Here is a 16,144-nt window from a genome sequence, read left to right on the forward strand (position 1 = left end):
CAGAATCATGCTCAGGTTCCTGGTAGAGTGCGTTGGTGAGAGCTGCACACCATCCAGGGTGGGCAGACGCGCTTCCTCCCATGGTCTTTGTAGGGTTGAGTTTCAGGCAAGTCTTCTTGATCCATTTTGTCACTGATTCCAGACATCTGGCTAAGGATTCTGGGAGGGGAGTCTGGACGGTCATCCATCTGGAGGAAGAGCTGGGTGTCATCCGCATATTGGTGGCAACCCAGCCCAAACCTTAGCACCAGCTGAGCCAAAAGGCACATAAAGATGTTAAATAAGATAGGAGAGAGGAGAGAGGAGTCCCTTGTGGGACTCCACATGTGAGCTGGTGTTGGTTAGATATTCTCTCTCCTATCACTACCTTCTGTCCACGGCCCCGAAGGAAGGAATTCAGCCATTTGAGGGCCATTCCCCGTATTCCGGTGTCGGCGAGGCAGTGAGCTAGGAGCTCACAGTAAATCAGTTACTGACCAGTATTCAACTACATACATTCTTAAGGCAAGGATAGTATTTACACCAATTCTTCCCTGCCACTATAGGGTCGGAATAATGTCCAAAGAAGAAGAGAAGAAGACCTTGCAGGGGGCAGCAAAAAGACTGTTAGAAAGGACAGTGCGATCTGGACCTTCTCTCCTGTTAAGTGTCCTTCCTTGTCTGTCTCCAGAGCTGATCGTGCACTTACTTTGTTTATTCCATTGTATATCCTGCTGAATTCAGATCAATTTGAACCTGAGTCTGCCTCTATTCCCCCCCCCCATTGAAACTGAAAGTGTTCTGCACTTGATTGGGGAAGTTCAGAAGGGAGGGGGAGCCAAGCGCAGCAGGAGCCTCTATCTTTTCTTGAATGGGGGGTGGGGGTGGCGGAGAGGATTAGAGACAGCAGAGGAGGGGGGGAAAAACCAGGAGACAAGTTAGAGCTTCTGGAGCTAAGACAAGCCTTGCAACTGGGATCCAGGAAGACTTTGAACTGACACCCTGGCAATCAGGGAAGTCTTCTTTGCTTCAGTGTTGGAGGCATTAAGCAGAGACAGCAAGTTAATTCACAAACAGCAAAGAGCTGCACTTTTACTCATGGCAGTTTTTGAAATATCAAGGCTTATATCCACTCCAGGATATCGCAGGGGAAAGGTAGGGTCACCACGAATCAATCATGCTTGTTGCAGAAGGAAAATTTAAAGAGCCCAAAATCAAAATGCAAATCGAATTCAGTGTAGATGGGAAGGATTCATTCGAACTGAGACTGGGTAAAAAGTCTTGTGCAGACTATACCCAGATTGCTAATCTTAGGGGGAATTCCCTGCTTCTTCTCAGAAGCCACACATTCAGTCTTTGTCTCTCTCTTAGTCAGGCATGTAGTCAGCTCCTGTCTCTGTCTCTCCTCTGCAGTGTCAAGTATGGCAATTCCTGAATAAACCTTTACCTATTATTAAATCAGGGTGTGCAACCTCACTGCTTTATTCTCTCTGCTAACATACAGACCCCCAGTAGGGGGTCTTAGCTGAAAGAAACAGGGAGCAGAAAGAAGGAAGTCCTAGGACTGATCTCTGGAAAACCCTGAAAAGCAAATTATTAAGAAAAACAGTACAAATACATATACATCAAACACCAATAGACATTAAGATACAAATATTTATTTATTATTTTATTATTAAACATTGACTGCTGTTCTAGGGCCAGCTCGGCTTGCAGCTGTTCATAACGAAGTCATAAAACAATAAAATCATAAGCAATCAATAAAAAACTGAACCCCCCCCCAGGTAACTCCACTGGCCTCCACCAGTCTGAGCCAGCTCCAGCCTCAAGGTAGGTGTTGATGTTAAGTTACCTAGATTTTAAAAGATTAAAATATTTTAAAGGATGAAAATGTTATTACTAAGACATTGATAGATAGAAGCAATAAAAATTTAAATAGTCAAGGTGGTATTCAAAACTAGGGGGCAAATTGAAGTTTGAATCACTGGTGGTCTCCTTTGCATAGGTCTGGGGATATGACATGGCCATGTGAGCTCAGTGGACTCCTGTTGCAGCCCAGTCTTCTGGAAAGATCAGCACTCTGATTCCTAGCAGACAGTCAGCACTGTGATTATCCCTCCCACACAAACACTGGAGAATCTTTTCACTGGAGAATCTGGTGTAATAAAGGAAGTTGAATTGGGGGGGGGGGGAATCATACAGGGCACTTGAGATAGTTCCCCATATTTCAGATAACTTATATGCAATTATTTTTCTGGGAGCATCTATATCTCTTGCGATTATAACAGTTGAAAATAGTCTAGAACATTTTAATGGCTATTATTTAGATATTTTTATTCTACCCCCCTCTCCCAAGCGGTTTACAACACTGTTCTCTCCTGTTCTGGTGAGATAGGCTAGGCTGAGTGAGAGGGGCAGTTATTGACCGAAGGACATTAAAAAACTTCCATGTCAAAGTGGGACTCAAACTTAGGTGGCCCACATGAACCACTTAGGTGGTTCACTATGAATATACTGAAGAGCAAGTATGAAAAATAGCCAACCTGAAACTGGATAAGGGGGTGGGCAGCATTGCACAGCTACATTACAAAGGGGTGTGCAATTGATTCTGCCTGTTTGTGAAGCATGGCTTATGATCTGTGAAACTATTGCCAGAGGCTGTCATGCTCAAATGAAGTATTAGATGCTACACACTGGGTTTTGACTAAACGCTGAAAGTTGTGGGAGAGACTTAAGTGTGCTGCTAGTTATCTTGATGTCTCATCTTGTGTAGTAAGAAGACAGGATATATGTAGTCTTAACGTGATTCATGAAATCAGAAGAATACATGTTGTCCTTCCCTCCAAACTCAAAGAGCTAGTATTTCTCAGAGAGCTAGAGTATGCCATACCACAATGACCTCAAAGCAAAACCAAGGAGTTCTAATTCACTTCTACTGCTGGCATTCTGCCTAATATTGAGTGTCTTCAAGAGAATAGAAATAAACAGAACGAGGCAATGCCAAAGAACAGACTGGTGTACTTCACTGAAGGTTACCGTTACAATTAAAGCAATTATGGAATTCTGGTGGCTTAAGGACCTTGACTAATCAATGATTTGGCAAGGAATATATTCATCATATTCCAGAAATGTGGTTTTGCTGATCTCAAGAGGGAACTCAAGAGAGTCAGCATGATAGAATCATAGAATCATAGAGTTGGAAGGGGCCATACAGGCCATCTAGTCCAACCCCCTGCTCAACGCAGGATTAGCCCTAAGCATCCTAAAGCATCCAAGAAAAGTGTGTATCCAACCTTTGCTTGAAGACTGCCAGTGAGGGGGAGCTCACCACCTCCTTAGGCAGCCTATTCCACTGCTGAACTACTCTGACTGTGAAAAACTTTTTCCTGATATCTAGCCTATATCGTTGTACTTGAAGTTTAAACCCATTACTGCGTGTCCACTCCTCTGCAGCCAGCAGAAACAGCATCCTGCCCTCCTCCAAGTGACAACCTTTCAAATACTTAAAGAGGGCTATCATGTCCCCTCTCAACCTCCTTTTCTCCAGGCTGAACATTCCCAAGTCCCTCAACCTATCTTCATAGGGCTTGGTCCCTTGGCCCCAGATCATCTTCGTCGCTCTCCTCTGTACCCTTTCAATTTTATCGACATCCTTCTTGAAGTGAGGCCTCCAGAACTGCACACAGTACTCCAGGTGTGGTCTGACCAGTGCCGTATACAATGGGACTATGACATCTTGTGATTTTGATGTGATGCCTCTGTTGATACAGCCCAAAATGGCATTTGCCTTTTTTACCACTGCATCACACTGCCTGCTCATGTTTAGTTTACAGTCCACAAGTACCCCAAGGTCTCGTTCACACACAGTGCTACCTAGAAGCGTATCCCCCATCCAGTATGCATGCTTTTCATTTTTCCGACCCAGATGCAGAACTTTACACTTATCTTTATTAAATTGCATCTTGTTCTCATTTGCCCATTTTTCCATTGTGTTCAGATCTCGTTGAACTCTGTCTCTATCTTCCGGAGTATTTGCCAGTCCTCCCAATTTGGTGTCATCTGCAAACTTGATGAGTAGTCCCTCCACCCCCTCATCTAGATCATTAATAAATATGTTAAAAAGTACTGGGCCGAGCACCGAGCCCTGAGGTACCCCGCTACTCACCTCTCTCCAGTCCGATGAAACACCATTGACAACAACTCTTTGAGTGCGGTTCTCTAACCAATTCCCTATCCACCTAACTATCTGAAAATCCAGATTGCAGTCCTTCAACTTATCCATCAGAACATCATGGGGAACCTTGTCAAAAGCTTTACTAAAATCCAAGTAAATGACATCAACCGAATTTCCCCGATCCAGCAAACCTGTTACTTGGTCAAAAAAGGAAACTAGGTTGGTCTGGCAGGACCTGTTGGAGACAAATCCATGCTGACTTCCTTGGATCACCAAATTGTCCTCCAGATGTTTGCAGATCGCTCCCTTTAATATCTGCTCCATTATCTTCCCCACAACAGAGGTCAGACTCACTGGTCTGTAGTTTCCTGGGTCATCCTTCCTCCCTTTTTTTGAAGACTGGAATAACGTTTGCTCTTTTCCAGTCCTCCGGAACATCTCCAGTCCTTAAAGAGGTTCCGAAGATGATGGACAAGGGCTGTGCAAGTTCTCTGGAAAGTTCTTTGAGTACTCTCGGGTGCATTTCATCCGGACCAGGGGATTTGAACTCATCCAGTGCAGCTAAATGCCTCTCGACAACCTCTCTATCCATGTTAACCTGCCACCCAGACACTATCCTTTGGCTACAGCCATCTCTAGATGTGCCTAAACACTTTGACCTGTGGTAAAAAACAGATGTAAAATAGGCACTAAGCCTTTCTGCTTTCTCTTCATCTTTCGTTAGAGTTTGTCTATCCGCACCCAACAGTGGGCCTATTGCCTCCTTTACTTTACGTTTGCTCCTCACATAACTGAAAAATCTTTTCTTGTTACAATGGGCTTCCCTGGCCAATCTTAGCTCACTCTCAGCTTTGGCCTTTCTGATGATTGATCTACAGTGCCTAGTAACCTGGAGGTACTCTTCTTTAGAGCTCTGTCCTTCCCTCCATTTCCTGAACATTTTCCTTTTCTTTCTTAGTTCCTCTTGAAGTTCTCTGTTCATCCAAATAGGCTTCTTAGAGCTCCTGCAGTGTTTTCGTCTTTCTGGGATAGTCATTGATTGAGCATGCAATAGCTCCTGTTTGAGTAGCGCACACCCTTCACATGCTCCCTTCCCTTCCAGCATTCTCGTCCATGGTATGACACTCATCATGTCTCTAAGTTTATTAAAGTTTGCCCTACGAAAATCCAACATCCGCGTCTGGCTACAAGCTTCCTTGGCTCCTCATCTCAAAAGGAATTCTATGAGGACATGGTCACTTCCCCCTAGGGTCCCCACCTCCTTCACCTCATCCACCAACTCTTGCCTGTTGGTCAGTATTAAGTCCAGTATGGCTGAACCTCTTGTGGGTTCATCTACCATTTGATAAATGACATTGTCAGCCAGGTGATGTAGTAAAGAGTTGTGGAGTCTTATCTGGAGAACCAGATTTGATTCCTCATTCCTTCACATGCAGCCAATGAGATGACCTTGGGCTAGTCATAGTTCTCTTAGAGCTCTTTCAGCCCCACCTATCTCACAGAGTGTCTGTTGTGGGGAGAGGAAGGGAAAGAGGTTTGTAAGCCACTTTGGGACCTCTTAAGGTAGTGAAACCCCCTTGAAGTCCTACTGTATTCCTCAACGTGAGGGGGTGAGATGCGGAGCTCACAGCCCGTGGGCCAATTGCAAAGGCATGGGGAAGGAACTGGCAAACCAACCTGTTTTTCTGGCCAAGAAAATTCTATGGAAAGTACACCAACTATGGTATGGAATGGTAGGCCCCCCCAGGCCACAAGTACTGAACAAGCCACTGGGGAAGTGCCAGTAACCCCATTGGGGAAATGCCAGTAACCTGGGCATTTATGGACACCTAACTGCCAATGTAGCCCACAGAAAATGCAGAGGCTTGAGTAAAAAGAAAACCAGAAGGATTGCAACATGTACGTGGAATGTCACAAGGAAAATTGGATATTGTGAAATCAGAAATGACCCGACTCAACATCAGTCTGCTTGGCGTCAGTGAACTACACTGAACAGACAATGGCCACTTTCCATGCGAAGACTTCAGTCTACTCTTCTGTTCACGACAGTATCAGAAGAAATGGTGTGGCCTTTATTGCGGATAAGGTAACAGTTCGTGCAGTGGAAAGTTACACAGCAGTAAATGACAAAATTATGTCCATCCGAATTCAGGGAAAGCCATTTATCACAACTGTCGTGCAAGTGTATGCACCAATCTGATGAAAATGCTGCTGATGAAAATGAAATTGAAGAAATCCATGAAACAATAAAACAGGTGCCTCAAAAGGACATGATATACATTATTGCAGATTTCAATGCCAAAGTTGGAAATCAACAAGGACTAGGTGAGCAAAATGAAGCTGGTGACAGACTTATCCAGTTCTGTCAAGAAAACAATCACTAACACCCTCCATGAACAACCGAAACTCTGTTTTTAAACCTGGAAATCTCCAGATGGCATACATTGTAATCAAATCGATTTTATCATTTGCAGTCAGAGATGGCGGAGCTCCGTTCTAGCAGTAAAAACATTTCTTGGAGCAGATGCAGCTATGATCACTAACAGTTGGTGGCCAAGTTGAAAGTCAGTAATATCAAGTAAAACGTACCCCAAAGAAGTTTGGTGTCACCAAGATTCCGCCAACATATGCCATCGAAGTGAAGAACAAATTTGAACTGCTTGATACTACTGAGAAACTACCTGAGGAATTGTGGCAATAATTTCAGTCTAATATCATAGAAGCTGCTTCAGAACATCTACCATACAAAAAGCCGGAAAGAAGATGCAATTGGTTAACATCTGACACCATCAAAATTGCTGAAAAATGAAGAACAGTAAAAGCTGCTGGCATGAGAGACAAATTCAGGAGGTTAAATGCAGATTTTCAACGTGCTGCTAGACAAGATAATGAAGCAAATTGGATGCAATGATGCAAGTGACTGGAAGAGGAGTGTACTAGAGGCCACATCAGAAGCCTCTTTGCTCAGGTGAAACAAGTTCGGAACACCTACACTGCTCGTAAAGTGACCATCAAAGACAAGAATGGAAAAGGCTTGACTGACCAAACCAACATCAAGGATCGATGGCGACGATATTCAAGAGAATTATATGCAAACACCAAGGTACCTCAGTCGCCAGCCAAAAACACCCAACACGAACTGGAACTGCGTATACAGGAAGAAGAAGTGATCTGGGCTTTGAAACAGCTCCCAAATAATAAGGCTCCTGGCATAGATAACATTCCAGTGGAACTACTCAGATCTGTTCCACCAGCAGCAATCTCAGCATTATGCCAAAAGTCTGGGAAACTGGCACATGGCCCATAGACAGGAAAAGGTCCATTTTTATCCCGTTATTAAAGAAAGGTGAAGCTCGCATCTGCTCAAACTATCAAACTATAGCCCTGATCTCCCATGCAAGTAAAATCTTATTGAAGATCACCCAGAACCATCTCAAATCAACCATTGATGCTCAGCTGGTTTTCAACATGATTGCGACACCCAAGACCACATTGCAAATTTGCGCTGGATTCTTGAAAAAACACATGAATATAAAAAGGCCATCTCTCTATGCTTTCTTGATTATTCTAAAGTGTTTGACTGTGTTGATCACAAGAAGCTATGGGATGCCTTACATGAATTGGGAGTGCTGTTCCACCTAACCCACCTAATCAGTTCATTGTACACCAACCAGGAGGCCACAGTACTAACAATATATGAAGACACTGATTGGTTCAAGGTTAGCCAAGGAGTGAGACATGGATGTATTTTATCACCTTTTCTTTTTAACCCTTGTTGTTATGTGCGAAGTCGTGTCCGACCCATCGCGACCCCATGGACAATGATCCTCCAGGCCTTCCTGTCCTCTACCATTCCCATTTTTAACCCTTATGAAGAGGTAATTATGTGGAAGCTTAATCTGGAAGAATCTACGATCAGAGTCAAAATTGGAGGTTGTAACATCAAGAAGAAGACTCTTGGACTGCAAGGCAAACAAACCGGTCAGTCCTAGAGGAGATCAGCCCTGACTGCTCCTTAGAAGGCCAGATCCTGAAGATGAAACTCAAATATTTCGGCTACCTCATGAGAAAGAAGGACTCCCTGGAGAAGAGCCTAATGCTGGGAGCAAATGAGGACAAAAGAAGAAGGGGACGACAGAGAATGAGGTGGCTGGATGGAGTCACTGAAGCAGTCGGTGCGAACTTAAATGGACTCCAGGGAATGGTAGAGGACAGGAAGGCCTGGAGGATCATTGTCCATGGGGTCACGATGGGTTGGACTCGACTTCACACCTAACAACAACCACAACAACAACCACAACAACAACCACAACAACATCAATAATCTTCGCTATGCAGATGATATAACACTCCTTGCTGAATCAGAGCATGAATTGAAGACCCTGATAAAGAGACTAAAAGAAGAAAGTGAAAACATGGGACTATACCTAAATATCAAAAAGACCAAGATCATGATAACTACTGGCAGTAGCACCAAAGTCACGATTGACAACGAGAATATTGAATGTATAGATCATTTCATCTTTCTCGGCTCTATGATCAATCAAAGTGGTGGATGCAGCCGTGAAATCAAATGGGCCAGAACGCAAAGTTAGACATGGAGTGAATATGGAAGTGTAAGGATATGAGACTTAATACATAGTGCCGGCTAGTCAATGCCGTTGTCTTCCCTATAACAACCTATGGATATGAAAGCTGGACCCTGAAGAAGGAAGACAGGAGGAGAATATATGCTTTTGAATTATGGTGTTGGAGATGAATGCTGCCAATACCATGGACAGCCAAAGTTACCAACAAGATAGTTTTAGAGAGGAGCAAACCAACTATGTCATTAGAAGGGAAGGTATTACGGCTAATATTCTATGATTCTATGATTCTAAAGCTCACTTACTTTGGACACATCATGCAATCAAACTTGCTAGAAAAATAATTAATGCTTGGCATGGTCAGTGGCAAAAGGAATCATAGAATCATAGAATCATAGAGTTGGAAGGGGCCATACAGGCCATCTAATCCAACCCCCTGCTCAACACAGGATCAGCCCTAAGCATCCTAAAGCATCCAAGATAAGTGTGTATCCAACCTTTGCTTGAAGACTGCCAGTGAGGGGGAGCTCACCACCTCCTTAGGCAGCCTATTCCATTGCTGGACTACTCTGACTGTGAAAATTTTTTTCCTGATATCTAGCCTATATCGTTGTACTTGAAGTTTAAACCCATTTGTTATCCAAATTGCGTGAACACGTGTCCTAAAACACGTATCTTTGAACTTGTGGGGAAGATTAGCCCAAATGCTGCGAGAGGGGGGTAACTTAGCGTTTATGGATCAAAATGCCTATATATACCAGGGTTGATTACGCCCGTAGGAACTCAAGGCAAACACAGATGTAAATGGTAAAATAGTAATATAAGCTTTATTGAAAGGAAAATAACAAAAAAAGACACACAAATAGCTAACACATAGAGAAGGGGGAGGAAGAGTGGAAGGCTTGATAGTTACCTGTCCGAGGAATGGAGGGTCAGAGGAAGAAGCACGAACCAGCATGGGAGGTCCCGGGTTGGAAGACACTCAGAGTGGCTGTGTGAAGCCACAGTTTTTATGGGGTTTTGGGAAGGGGGCTATGTGACAAGGCTCAGGTAAGCATGTGCTGGAAGTTTCCAGGGTCCCCGGAGATTAGGACAATACCTGGCCAAGTGGGGGGGGGATGGCCATAAATGGATTTGGATAAAGGTATTAATGGCTCTGAGGAAGAAAGCCATCAGGTCTAGCTGGCAGGATGTGGGGAGGAGATTCCCCCTGGCAGAGGGGCCAAGTGTGAAAAATGTTGCAGGACAAAGGATTTTCCTAGGAGCCCTTAGGCAAACAGGAGGAAGCCAGTCCACTCGCTTAGAAATACAATGGGGGGGGGGGAGGCACCTCTGGGTCAGGCAAAGGCTGTCATTCCAAACCTAAGGCAGAGATGGAGTCTGGCCTGGCTTGGCCAACCCTAGCAGCGTCGTCTTGGCTTTAGCTTAAGCCTAGACTATTGTGGGGTGCCATTGGTTATAGAAGACAGTGTGCCTGTCAATGAGGCAGGGGGCCCTGCCACACCTTAACAATCCCCCCTCTGGAGCAAATTTTATTTCCATTTATTCGCTCCAGACCAATGTATACTGCGTTAGTGGCGGCAAAGATTGAAATTCAGACTAGAAATTCACAAAGAAAATTGGGGCCATCTTCTGCCACTACAAAAACCAAATCAAAAGCCAAATTAAAAACAAAACACATTTAGGAGGGGTTTGGGTGACTTAAGGAAAGGTGTGAAGTTGCCGTTCCTCTTTACCACAACCACTCAAAACTAAATGTAACATACATGAACTATGAACTAGCTAAGCGTGAGGTCTCCACTATATGAATAAAGCAATGAACCAATGCAAACTAATACGTTGAGCAAGGCAATCTAGCAAACAATAGTCAAAAAGCAATGCAGTGAAAACCAAATTCTATGCAGGCAGGAAACTGTGGGCAATACCTGAGCAATATTTCAGAATGCGAGCACTAGGCAATCCTAAAAATGCTGGCAATGAATATCAAGCAATTACTATGAAGCAGGCAGAAAGTGGCAGAAACTAAAAAGTTAGACAATGAACTAAGCAATGGCTTCTAATAAGCAATGCAATAAGAACAAGGTAAAGCTAAGCAATTTAGCAAAACTTATATACATAAACTAGCAAACTATTTGCTACATTCTCAATCTAACTAAAATGGATACGTTGTATAAAATGAAAAATGTATATTTACAGCAAAAATGTAGGGTGGGAGAGGTGGCAGTCACCTTCCCAATAAATACAGAGGCAAATTATTCCCGTTCCCACCCCTCCCTCCCTCCCTCCCACCCAAGAATCTTCTTGGCAGGTTGGCAAGGTCTTCTGATGCCCTCCCCCCCTTGCTTCCAGGAAAACAGTGGTGGCAAAGCGGCTGCACCAAAGTCTCCCAGGGAGGGTGGCATCAAGCATTATTCGTGGCAAGGCTTACAATAGGGAAGCCACGAGATCTTTGGGACAAACCGGGAACAATTGGCATCTGCGGGAAATCTGTAGCAGGGAAACAAGCTGACAGGTTTGGTTATGGATTCCCAAGCAGCGGGAACCCAGGGAGCTGGATAGGGAAAACGAGAATCTGGTGTTTTAGGCTTGGGGAGAAGAGGTCAAAGGTGGGGGCTGTGGGGAAGAGTGAAGCTGGTTCAAACATTTGACAAGCTAGGTTCAAGACTGGGGGACTCTGAGAATGGCAGTCCCAGGATGGAGCAATAATCGCCTGTTGAGGAGGAAGAGTAGGGGAAGCATTTCCAAGAGAGCGCACAAGAAAGACTAGAAGGAGAAGCATATCTATTTCTAGCATCCGTGTGTTCGTGTGGCAAAACAAAGCAAGCGACTGGAGGAAGGTTTCTGCTACACCTTCCAAAGCAGGCTCTCCTGAATTGCTCAGTGAGAGTTGTTTGACCACAACTGTTGTGGTGGGGGCTGGAGGTTTGACCTCCGGGGGCTCTTCAGTGGCACAATCCTCCTGGGGATTGTCCAATTGTCCTTTCCATTCCTTGGACACAGTGGAAATACTTCAACCAGATGCTTCCATTCTTAGGCAGAGCCACCTGGTATCCTTAAAGGGAAAGACTGTTCCTGTGCATGGGCAGAGGGTCTTTATTGGCTGGCTGATAAGCTAGATTTTCATTCAAAACAAAAAAAATGACAAAAAATGTTCTAAATGCCAATTAAAAATAAAAAGACAAAATGTAAAAGGGAAGAAAAAAACTGTAAATGACACATTTCCCAAAGAAGATCTGTGACTTCCCCCCCTTGCTTCCCTTAGGTGGGGGTCAGTCTTTAAAGAAACAAAACTTCTTCCCTTCCTGATTTGAGAAGAAAGAATACTTTCTATGCTGTTAATGTTCCTTAGTTATGTAGATGATTTGCCTGGATGGGGGAGAGCAAGGCATGAGTCATAGGGCTGACTGCCTGGGAAGGTAGTTAGGCAAAGAGAGTCTGTTTTAAGATTGCAAAATAGTGGCTGTTTCAGTGTGACGGCAATTATCAGTGGAGGCTCTACCAATTGCAGCCAGATTTAAAATTTGAAAATTTAAAAAGTAAAAATGGAAGCACACATGTTTAACAATTATTTTTCTGTGTAAATTAACTCAGTGTCACTGGAACTATTTTTGGAAGTTGAGAAATTAAGCTGATTTTATCATTGAATTGGAAATCTGTTAACTTTGGTTGCAACATTTACTGGGAGGAGGGAAGCTAAGAGTAAATTGAAAAAGAATGTTGTCCTTGCAACAAAATCTTCCCTGTTAAAATAATTGTTATCAACTTGGATTTTGGAACTCTGTACAGGTTCAGAGGCAGGGTTTCCTTCCTGACTCTGAGATGGGGGAACTGAGATACCAAATGTTTTCTCTTTTGGGAAGAAAGGTAAAGTTGGGCGTTTCAGTCATCAGAAAGGCCAAAGCTGAGAGTGAGCTAAGATTGGCCAGGCAAGCCCATTGTAACAAGAAAAGATTTTTCAGTTATGTGAGGAGCAAACGTAAAGTCAAGGAGGCAATAGGCCCACTGTTGGGTGCGGATAGACAAACTCTAACGAAAGATGCAGAGAAAGCAGAAAGGCTTAGTGCCTATTTTACAAGTTTTTTCCCACAGGTCAAAGTGTTTAGGCACATCTAGAGATGGCTGTAGCCAAAGGATAGTGTCTGGGTGGCAGGTTAACATGGATAGAGAGGTTGTCGAGAGGCATTTAGCTGCACTGGATGAGTTCAAATCCCCTGGTCCGGATGAAATGCACCCGAGAGTACTCAAAGAACTTTCCAGAGAACTTGCACAGCCCTTGTCCATCATCTTCGGAACCTCTTTAAGGACTGGAGATGTCCCGGAGGACTGGAAGAGAGCAAATGTTATTCCGATCTTCAAAAAAGGGAGGAAGGATGACCCGGGAAACTACAGACCAGTGAGTCTGACCTCTGTTGTGGGGAAGATAATGGAGCAGATATTAAAGGGAGCGATCTGCAAACATCTGGAGGACAATTTGGTGATCCAAGGAAGTCAGCATGGATTTGTCTCCAACAGGTCCTGCCAGACCAACCTGGTTTCCTTTTTTGACCAAGTAACAGGTTTGCTGGATCGGGGAAATTGATGTCATTTACTTGGATTTTAGTAAAGCTTTTGACAAGGTTCCCCAAGATGTTCTGATGGATAAATTGAAGGACTGCAATCTGGATTTTCAGATAGTCAGGTGGATAGGGAATTGGTTAGAGAACCGCACTCAAAGTGTTGTTGTCAATGGTGTTTCATCAGACTGGAGAGAGGTGAGTAGCGGGGTACCTCAGGGCTCAGTGCTTGGCCCGGTACTTTTTAACATATTTATTAATGATCTAGATGAGGGGGTGGAGGGACTACTCATCAAGTTTGCAGATGACACCAAATTGGGAGGACTGGCAAATACTCCGGAAGATAGAGACAGAGTTCAACGAGATCTGAACACAATGGAAAAATGGGCAAATGAGAACAAGATGCAATTTAATAAAGATAAGTGTAAAGTTCTGCATCTGGGTCAGAAAAATGAAAAGCATGCCTACTGGATGGGGGATATGCTTCTAGGTAACACTGTGTGTGAACGAGACCTTGGGGTACTTGTGGATTGTAAACTAAACATGAGCAGGCAGTGTGATGCAGCGGTAAAAAAGGCAAATGCCATTTTGGGCTGTATCAACAGAGGCATCACATCAAAATCACAAGATGTCATAGTCCCATTGTATACAGCACTGGTCAGACCACACTTGGAGTACTGTGTGCAGTTCTGGAGGCCTCACTTCAAGAAGGACGTAGATAAAATTGAAAGGGTACAGAGGAGAGCGACGAAGATGATCTGGGGCCAAGGGACCAAGCCCTATGAAGATAGGTTGAGGGACTTGGGAATGTTCAGCTTTTAGAAAAGGAGGTTGAGAGGGGACATGATAGCCCTCTTTAAGTATTTGAAAGCTTGTCACTTGGAGGAGGGCAGGATGCTGTTTCTGTTAGCTGCAGAGGAGAGGACACACAGTAATGGGTTTAAACTTCAAGTACAACGATATAGGCTAGATATCAGGAAAAAGTTTTTCACAGTCAGAGTAGTTCAGCAGTGGAATAGGCTGCCTAAGGAGGTCGTGAGCTCCCCCTCACTGGCAGTCTTCAAGCAAAGGTTGGATACACACTTTTCTTGGATGCTTTAGGATGCTTAGGGCTAATCCTGCGTTGAGCAGGGGGTTGGACTAGATGGCCTGTATGGCCCCTTCCAACTCTATGATTCTATGATTCTAATACAATCCATATAAAAGTAAAGCTATACCAAGGGCTAGAAAAGCCAATTTATTAATGGTAACTGAAGCACATGTTTGTTTTTTAGGATAAACCCTCTTGAAAATATTCTGTATGATGCCTAGCAAGGATTTGTCATACAGGCTAATATTCCAAACATTTTAAGCAAGAGACAGAAGAAAACTGTTGGATAGCATGCTCATAGCCATTTCCATGAACCTGCTTAGATTCAGGCAAACGTCTTACTACCTGCAAAAATTTACCTGAGGAGGCCAAGGTGCATTCATTTAGATAACTCTCTGCACTAATAGGGACAATGGATTTTTTGAAAAAAGATTTCTGACCTTATGAATAAATTAATATTTAATTTCAGGACTGCTCCTGCCCATATGGGCTCAGGGCAGTTCATAACAATAAAACATATTCCTTAAAATAAAATAAATTACAATAATAAAGTTACAATAAAATATTATTTAAGAAACCTACCAGCACTGCCTACCCCCTTACAATAAAATACTATTTTAAAACCCCACCCCTATCCCCTATCTCCAGCCTGGAGATGGCATGAAAGAGGGAGGAGGAGATGTTTTTGAACTGTACCATCTTGTGAACATGAATGAGACTGAAAAGCTTATTCCTATAGCCCATAAGCTGCAAAAGCAATCAGTGCATTCACACCAAAGTATCTCTTATTTAAAAATGGATCAGGTCAGGCTAACGCAGAACACGTTTATATGGAACACAAATCCGGTCCTTTCCTTTCTGGCCTCCAATTCCCTTGTCCTTCCAGCCCAATGATAATCTTCCTTTCTAGATGAACTTGAGCAAGGACTCAAATAATATTATTTACTAAAGGCTAGACAGAACTCCAGTGACCGGGTAGGCCATGTTTGGGTCACTGTCTAGCATCAGATAGAGAACACTGTCTCCTTGAAGTGTATTGAACAAAGAGTGTGTTGAAAGTGATGAGATCGAACAGTTACTCAAAACGTTAAAAAAGAGATATTTCAGTAATTTGTGAGACAAGGTGTTGATTTTACCCTTCCCACAAGGGCAGAGATTATCTGAATATGGAATATGATGAAATCTGCCCTGTAATACTTCAGAGGAAATGCATAAAGGTAAACCCAAGTGAATGCTCTGACAAGGACAATTTCCGCACTAGCAATCTCATTTGGATTTGCATGTTTAAAGAGTCAACTATTTTGACCATTTCCACACTAAAATTTGCTTCTTCAGGTGCAGTCCCAAATTGCCCCCTCACTTGTCCCAAAACAAAGGAATCCCCAGAAAACTTGATTTCATCTTTTCAAGCAGGGTCCAAAAGGGCTAGTTTGCGGCTAGCCAATGCAGAAATGCGTGCCATCAGGTTTTATTCTGTGCCCGCCAATTTATTTATTTATATTGTTATATATACTGATAGGTTGCTGTCCATGCTGCTCCCACTCATTTGGGAAAGTCCCTTTTCACATTGCTGTCCTCCTTCCCTCTCCCTTCCTTCTGCTCCCAAAAAAATCTGCCTTTTTTTTTAAAGAGGGGTGATTGCATTACAACGCTGTTTCTAAGTTTTAAAAAAGCGGTCTTGCACAGCAGTGTTATAATTTTATAACACAACCCAGTTGTTTTTCTTTAAATACATTCAGGACACTTTGGGGGGAAAACAATC

The 16,144-nt window shown here is 43.4% G+C and overlaps 1 protein-coding gene across 12 annotated transcripts in view; it reads right to left on the reverse strand.

The window, feature by feature from the left end:
• The window catches only part of CDH18 (cadherin 18), a 902,365-nt gene that overhangs the window by 61,123 nt on the left and 825,098 nt on the right, over positions 1 to 16,144 (reverse strand). The window lies entirely within an intron of this gene.

The sequence above is a fragment of the Paroedura picta genome, chromosome 9 (genome assembly GCF_049243985.1).
Source record: "Paroedura picta isolate Pp20150507F chromosome 9, Ppicta_v3.0, whole genome shotgun sequence".
NCBI lineage: Eukaryota > Metazoa > Chordata > Lepidosauria > Squamata > Gekkonidae > Paroedura > Paroedura picta.